Below are 7,861 nucleotides of genomic sequence, written 5' to 3'. Positions count from 1 at the left end.
TTAAAAAGCAGAGACATTACTTTGCCAACAAGGGTCCATCTAGTCAAGGCTATGGTTTTTCCAGTAGTCACATATGGATGTGAAAGTTGGACTATAAGGAAAGCTGAGCGCAGAAGAATTGATGCTTTTGAACTGTGGCGTTGGAGAAGACTGTTGAGAGTCCCTTGAACTACAAGGAGATCCAACCAGTCCATCCTAAAGGAGATCAGTCCTGGGTATTCATTGGAGGGACTGATGTTGAAGCTGAAACTCCAATACTTTGGCTACCTGATGACTCATTTGGAAAGACCCTGATGCTGGTAAAGATTGAGGGCAGGAGGAGAAGGGGATGACGGAGTATGAGATGGTTGGATGGCATCACCAACACAATGGACATGGGTTTGGGTGGACTCTGGGAGATGGTGATGGACAGGGAGGGCTCGCAAGCTGTGGTTCATGGGGTCACAAAGAGTCGGACACGACTGAGCGACTGAACTGAACTGAACTGAACCTTGGGTTCACAGTTATTTAAGCTCTCTGAACCTCATATTCCAGCTTTGTAAAATGGAATGAAGTAGGATCTAGTTCATAGTGATCTCGATGAGGTAGCAGTGAGTGGTGGCATGAAGTGCGATCTTAATTTCCTGCCCAGGAACTGAACTTAGGTAGCCTGGATGAGAACCAGGAATCCTAGCCACCGGACCAGCAAGGGCCAGAGGCTAAAAGCTATTTTTCCCTGGGTCTTTGTCCCCAGTGAAAAATGTATTTATCATAGAGGCAGAAACTGTAAATGCAGGTACAAAGTTTATTTCTATAGACATAGTACAACAACAAGTGAGAGAGCAGAGGAACCATGTGTTTAGATGAGCTAGAAGCAAAACAGAGAGAAAGGGTGTGGGCATCCTCCCTAGAGAGGGGGAGGAGCGCAGTAAAGAGGTTAAGTCATTTATATACGTCAGTTCTGCTGGGCCTTTGTCTTCCTTCGGCCAATTATCTGGTTTCTTTTTCCACACCTGAGCTACCCTGGGACCCTCTCCTGGGTGCTCACACACCCCTCAGCCAAGATGGATCTCGAAGTGAAGGCTTCTGAGAGGAGCAAGGCTCATTATGGCCTGGAGTTATACCTTGACTTTTGACCCACAAGGAGCCTCTCTGCCTATGTGTAGTGTCTCCCTTGTCCCCAAAAGGGGGATGTGGGGGGGGGGGGTTGGGGAGCAGAGATCCCTTAATCCTTGACTCAAACAGGATTTTGCCCCCTCTTTGTCCTTGCCATGACTATTACCTTGATTATTGCCATGACTATTACCTTAAGATGTTTACAAGAGACAAACACTGGCTATTTACCCTGTTTCTGTTGTTACTTCCATTTCAGAGGGCAAACAGGAGGTTGATTGTAAATGCTTAACTGGAGCCCACCTATCTCTTATCTCAGAAAATGCTAACAGTTTTAAGTATCCAGCCTGAAGCCCACTTATTTGTGCCCCATGAAATGCAAATAGGAGGCCAGTTGTAAATGTCTAGCCTGAAGTCCATCTATTTCCTAAGTCAAAAGAATTCTTTCAAGGAATAAAGCAAATTGAGAATGCAAAGTATGTAGGGTAGTATCTTGCACGTAGTAGATGTTCAATAAGCATACAACCACAGTAATAAATGACTTCTACATTTCTAGCCCAAGTATTAGAAGGAAATAATATTTTAAATACAGAAGAGAACATGAGAAGTAAGTAAAAAGAAAAACATTGAGTGTCACCCAAGGTGAATTTAAAGTGCATGCGGAAAGTCAAAGCTATAATGAGGTACCACCTCACACCCGTCAGAATGACCATCATCAAAAAATCTACAAACAATAATTGCTGGAGAGGGTGTGGAGAAAAGGGAACCCTCCTACACTGTGGGTAGGAATGTAAACTGGTGCAGCCACTATGGAGAACAGTATGGAAGTTACTTGAAAACCTAAACTAGAGCTACTAGATATGACTCAGCAATTCCACTCCTAGGCATATGTCCAGAGGAAACCAGAATTCTAATGGATGCATGCTCCCTGACGTTCACTGCAGCACTATTTACAATAGCCAGGACTTGGAAGCAAACTAAATATCCATCGACAGAGGAATGGAAAAGGAAGATGTGGTACATATATACAATGGAATATTATTCAAAATATAAAAAGGATCAAAATAGTGCCATTTGCAGAGATGTGGATGGACCTGGAGAGTCAAATAATTCAAAAAGAGAAAAACAAATATCGTATAATGTTTCTCATATGTGGAATAAAAAAAAAAAAAAGACACAGATGAACTACTTGCAAAGCAGAAATAGTCACGGGTGTAGAGAACAAACTTACAGTTACCAAGCGGAGGAGGAGGATGAATTGGGAGACTGGGACTGACATATATACACTACTATGTAGAAAATAGATAACTAATGAGCACCTACTGGACAGCACAGGGAACGCTACTCAATGCTCTGTGGTGACCGAAATGGGGAGGAAAGCTAAAAAAGAGTGGATATGTGTGAAGGTGTAACTGATTCACTTTGCTGCGCAGCAGAAACCAACACAACATGGCAAAGCAACTCTACTCTTAACAAAAATTAATAAAAATATGGAACAAAGGGCAGGTGGGAATGCCCACACAGAGATGGAATACTGAGAAGAGAAGCCAATGCAGAAGCTATGAGCTGGGGTATCATCAGCACTGGAAATGCTGATGGAGTTCCTCCTCAAGAGATGGGAATGAGCAAGCAGATGAAGAGGAAAGGACCAAGAACAAACCCAAGTGGGCATCAGTCTGGAACAGACTGGCAGAGGGGGAAGGCAGGGTTGAGAAGAAGTCAAAGGGGCAATAAAGGCACCCAAGAACGGAGACTATCAGCAGACAAAGACTATGCTGAGCTGTGTACAGTTTTGCAGAGCCTAGGTTGAGCTCCAAGAAGAGGATGCATTGTAGCAGCGTGTGAAGACAATAGTCCTGTATCACCAGGAGTTAAAGTGCAGTTAGTATTTGTCAAACATGTTAGAGGTTATAACCTGCTTTCATGTTCCTTCCCTCCCTTGAGCCCATGGCAGCTCTGTCAGGGAGATGCTGTTTTTCCCTCATGAGGAAACTGAGGCTTAGAAGGGTTAAATGATGTGGCCAGAGTCACATAGTTAAGGAGTGGCAGAACCAGCATCAAACAGAGACTTCCTGACACTAGGCCCAGTGGTGTTTCCTCAACATCCTGATGTCCAGCAGGGAGGAAGTGGTGACGGTAAGTGGCTGTGGGCTTCATTATTTTGTTTTGTTTTTAGTTTTGCTTTGTTTAGTGTCAGAGAGATTTGAGCAGGTTTGTAGGCTGAAAGGAAGATCTTTGTCCTTCTGAAAAAGTTCTTCGCTTTAATTTTTTAGGTGTTTTTTGGGGAAATAATTTCAAAACTTACAGAAAAGTTGCAAGAAGACTACAAAGAACTCCCTTAACTTCTTAAATCAGATTCTACCATCATTAACATTTACCATTTCGTCCCCTTCCTCTCCATTATCATTACTCCTTTGCTGATCATTCTGAGAGCAAGTTGCAGACATGGTGCTATTTCACCTCTAAATATTTCATTGTGTATTTTCCTCAAATATGAGTACATGATTCTATAACCTTTTTGCAACCCTCCCAACCAGGAAATTATCACTGATACAATACTACCATCCTGTCCATGGATCCTATTCAAATTTCACCTACTGCCCAATGTCTCCTTTTCCTTTCTAGGTCGGAATTCAAATCCATAGTCATACATTACAATTCCTTGTCATATGTCTTTGATCTGCTTTAATCTACTAGACCATTTCCTCACTCCTTCCTTATCTTTTGTGACCTTGACCGTTTTAAAGAGTACAAGCCTTTGACTCTGTAGTATGTTCCTCAACCTGGACCATCTGGTGTTTCCTCAAGTCAAGACATAAGTTTTGGGCAGGAGTGCTACTCAAAAAATGTTTCGCTGTGTTCTCAGTGTATCACATCAGGAGGCACAGGACATCAGCTTATTCCACTGATGATGCTAACCTTTGTCACCTGCTGGGAGCCGGCACACAAGATCCCACCCATGACAAGGTCATGAGGGAGAAAACCTGACAGGCAAGGCGGATCAGGTTTTCAGGGATTTTGAAAAGCTGCCCCTGGCGCTCACCTTAAAGATGATATCTGTCTTTCTGACGCCTGCCTCAATAGACTACTCCCTAATTTCTGTGACACAGGCAGAAGGCCTTCCTCCATCTCTTTCCAAATAAGAATCAATTTAGAACTTTAATCAATAAGTTTCCCAGGTGGTGGCATTTTATGAGATTATGCAGGGTGAAAGGAGTGTTTTAATTTAAACTCCTTTGCTGGTATTTTAGTTTTTTTGGCAAATGCATTTATGCCCTTGGTATTAATATGCATGATTGCTTATAATACCCTAATCATAAAATAACATAAAGAACCTGATCATATAAAGGCCCTAATAGACATAGAGCCCTTCGGGGGGGTGAGGAAGTCCTATTAGAAAACACAAGAAAAATTATTCTAAAGATGGTTATTGGGTTGACGTTTGCTTGCTGTGTTTTTGCTTTTAACTTGCTAAGGTTGTGTTATAGAAACCATTGTTAATATAGTTAAAGATCTAGAGAAATAAGAACTTAGCCCTAGTGTGGTAACAATGAAATGGTTGTTAATTGTCAGCCAGGAGGGCTAGGCAGAAGCTGCCTCACCAAAGTCGCAGAGTCAGTGTGGGGTAAACTTCTTAGATAAACGCAACTGACAACTTCTGCAGAAGGATTAATTTTTGTATTAACAAGGTTATACTTCTACTCTGTACTGTTGCCCTATGAGACTGCTACCTTTCAGTTAAGGTCACCATAGAAACAGAAAATAGGTTTACATTCACCTGACTTGCACAAAATGTTAATAGGCCCCAAGGCCAGAAGATAATGTACAAGACCCTCATAAACAAAGAAGTATGCAGAAAACACCCTGGTTTCGTGAAGAACAAGCTGATGTAATGTTAAACTATTTTCCCCTTAGAAATGTACTAATTTAGGGTATAAAAGCCATGGTTAAAAATAAAGCATTGCCAGACTCTGCCAGACCCTGCAAACACCCCCGTCTGGTCATTCTCTCTCTCTTTCTCTCTCTCTCCCTCGCAGACTTGGCCCTATCAAGGCTGGTCTCACGTGTCTTCTCTCTCTCTCTGTCTCTCGCCGGCGCCGTTCATCCTGAGGGTATCCCCTGGATCCTGCCGAGGCTGGACCCCGGCAGTCACCTGTTCAAGGTGGTGTCTGTCAGGTTTTTCCACTGTAAAGTCACCGTTTTCTTTCTTTTTTATTATTTATTTTAAATTTATTTTGAATTTGGCCGTGCCCTGTGACTTTCGGGATCTTCGGTTCCCAACCAGGGTTTAAACTTGGGCTCCAGCAGTGAAAGTGCCAAGTCCTAACCACTGGGGTGCCAGGGAATTCCCAAACTCACCATTTTCAACACTTTACTGAGTGTGTTCTGGGGAAATACTCTGAAACTACTCTGATATACTATCCCCCATCAAACTTCCACCCACCCAGTGTAATATCCATTGATGAATACTGTACAAATCAATTCTACTATAATAATTGCCAAGTGGTACTCTACTTCCCTTATTCCATCTACATTTGTTAGTTGGTGTTCTATGGTGAAGTGCAGTTTTCTCTTCTCCTTACATTCTGTTACATTAGTGTTTATTTATATCAGTATGGATTGTCATTTCAGTCAATGAGTTGTAATCTGTTACTATTATTATTTATTTTGATGCTTAAATTTGCCCCAGATTTGGTCAGTGGACATTTATTTAAGATGGTTTCTATATTCTTCTCCCATATCTTCATCATTCCTTGAGCACTTTTTACTTCCCAGCACTACAAAATATTTTGGGCTTATCTTGTACTCTCCCTGGATACGGGGTGGGAGCCCTTGGGAGGCCAGGCATTGGGAATATATGGCTGAGGTCATGCTGAGCTCAGTTGGTTCAAGATGGCAGCTGGAAAACATGGCAGTGGTAGATTGAAGAGGCAGTGGTGCCCTAAAGAGGTGGTAGAGTCACAGGTAGTGGGTTTGCAGAGATCACCATGGAGGCAGAAGCAGGGTAGTGACTAGAGCCCCTGAGTTCCTAGCATGATGGGGTGTGAAGTCGGGAAGCACTGAGTGCCCCACTCAGTTAGGCTGGTCTCAACAGGCCTGGGCAATAACGACAAGGAGCTAGAGAGGAAAGGCAGGGGTCAGAGATCAGCTGGCAGTGGGCCATGCAGGTGGCAGATCAGCCCCAGGGCACCTAGCAGCAGCAGTGAGGCTGGGGAGCCCTATGCTCCTGGGCATCCTCCAACCTTGGCTCCAGCCTTCCTTGGACCCCCTTCCTGGCAACTCCAGTAGACCTTTGCCCTGGCCCCTGGCAAAGGTTTACATGCTCAATGAGGACCAGCAGTGGGTCAACCAGGGTGCTGGGCATGTCCTCCAGCTAGATGGAGTGGCTGAAGGGCATGTCCCTGCTAGTCAGGGCCTGATAAAATGTGGTCCACTGGAAAAGTAATGGCAAACCACTTCAGTATTCTTGCCTTGAGAACTGCATGAACAAAATGAAAAGGCAAAATATATGACACTGGAAGATGAGCCCCGCGCCCCCCTACCCCAGGTGGGTAGGTGTCCAATATGCTACTGGGGAAGAGTGGAGAAATAGTTCCATAAAAAATGAAGAGGCTGGCCTAAAGTGGAAATGTCACTCAATTGTGGATGTGTCTGGTGGTGAAAGTAAAGTCCATTGCTATAAACAAAAATATTGTGTAGCAACCCAAAATGTTAGGTCCATAAATCAAGGTAAATTGGACATGGTCAAGCAGGAGATGCAAGAGTCAACAATGACATTTTAGGAATCTGTGAACTAACCAAAATGGATGAGAATGGGTGAATTTAATTCAGATGACCATTATATCTACTACTATGGGCAAGAATCTTATAGAAGAAATGGAGTAGCCCTCCTGGTCAACAAAAGAGTCCACAATGCAGTACTTGGGTGCAGTCTTAAAAACAACAGAATGATCTCCATTCATTTCCAAACCATTCAACATCACAGTAATCCAAGCCTGTGCCCCAGGCACTAATGCCAAAGAAGCTGAAGTTGAATGGTTCTATGAAGACCTACAAGATCTAAAACTAACATCAAAAACAAACAAACAAACAAACAAAAAAACCCTTTCATCATAGGGGACTGGAATGCAAAATAGTAAGTCAAGAGATACCTGGAGTAACAGGCAAGTTTGGCCTTGGAGTACAAAATGAAGCAGGGCAAAGGCTAACAGAGTTTTGGCAAGAGAATGCACTGGTCATAGCAAACACTTTTTTCCAACAAGAGATGACTCTACACATGGACATCACCAGATGGTAAATACTGAAATCAAATCAATTATATTCTTTGCAGCCAAAGATGAAGAAGCTTGATACAGTCAGCAAAAACAAGACCTGGAGCTGACTGTGGCTCAGATCATCAGCTCCTTATTGCAAAATTTAGGCTTAAATTGAACAAAATAGGGAAAGCCACTAGGTCAGTGAGGTATGATCTAAATCAAATCCCTTATTATTATGCAGGAGAAGTGACAAATAGATTCAAGCAATTAGATCTGGTAGAGTGTCTGAAGAACTATGGATGGAGTTTTGTAACATTGTACAGGATATGGGGACCAAAACCATCCCCAAGAAAAAGAAATGCAAGACGGCAAAGTGGTTGTATGAGGAGGCCTTAGAAATAGCTGAGGAAAGAAGAGAAGCAAAAGGCAAAGGAGATAGAGAAAGAAAGATATACCCATCTGAATGCAGAGTTCCAGAGAATAGCAAGGAGAGATAAGAAAGACTTCTTAAG

The sequence above is a fragment of the Cervus elaphus genome, chromosome 11 (genome assembly GCF_910594005.1).
Source record: "Cervus elaphus chromosome 11, mCerEla1.1, whole genome shotgun sequence".
NCBI lineage: Eukaryota > Metazoa > Chordata > Mammalia > Artiodactyla > Cervidae > Cervus > Cervus elaphus.
Note: the sequence above shows the minus strand (reverse complement) of the source record.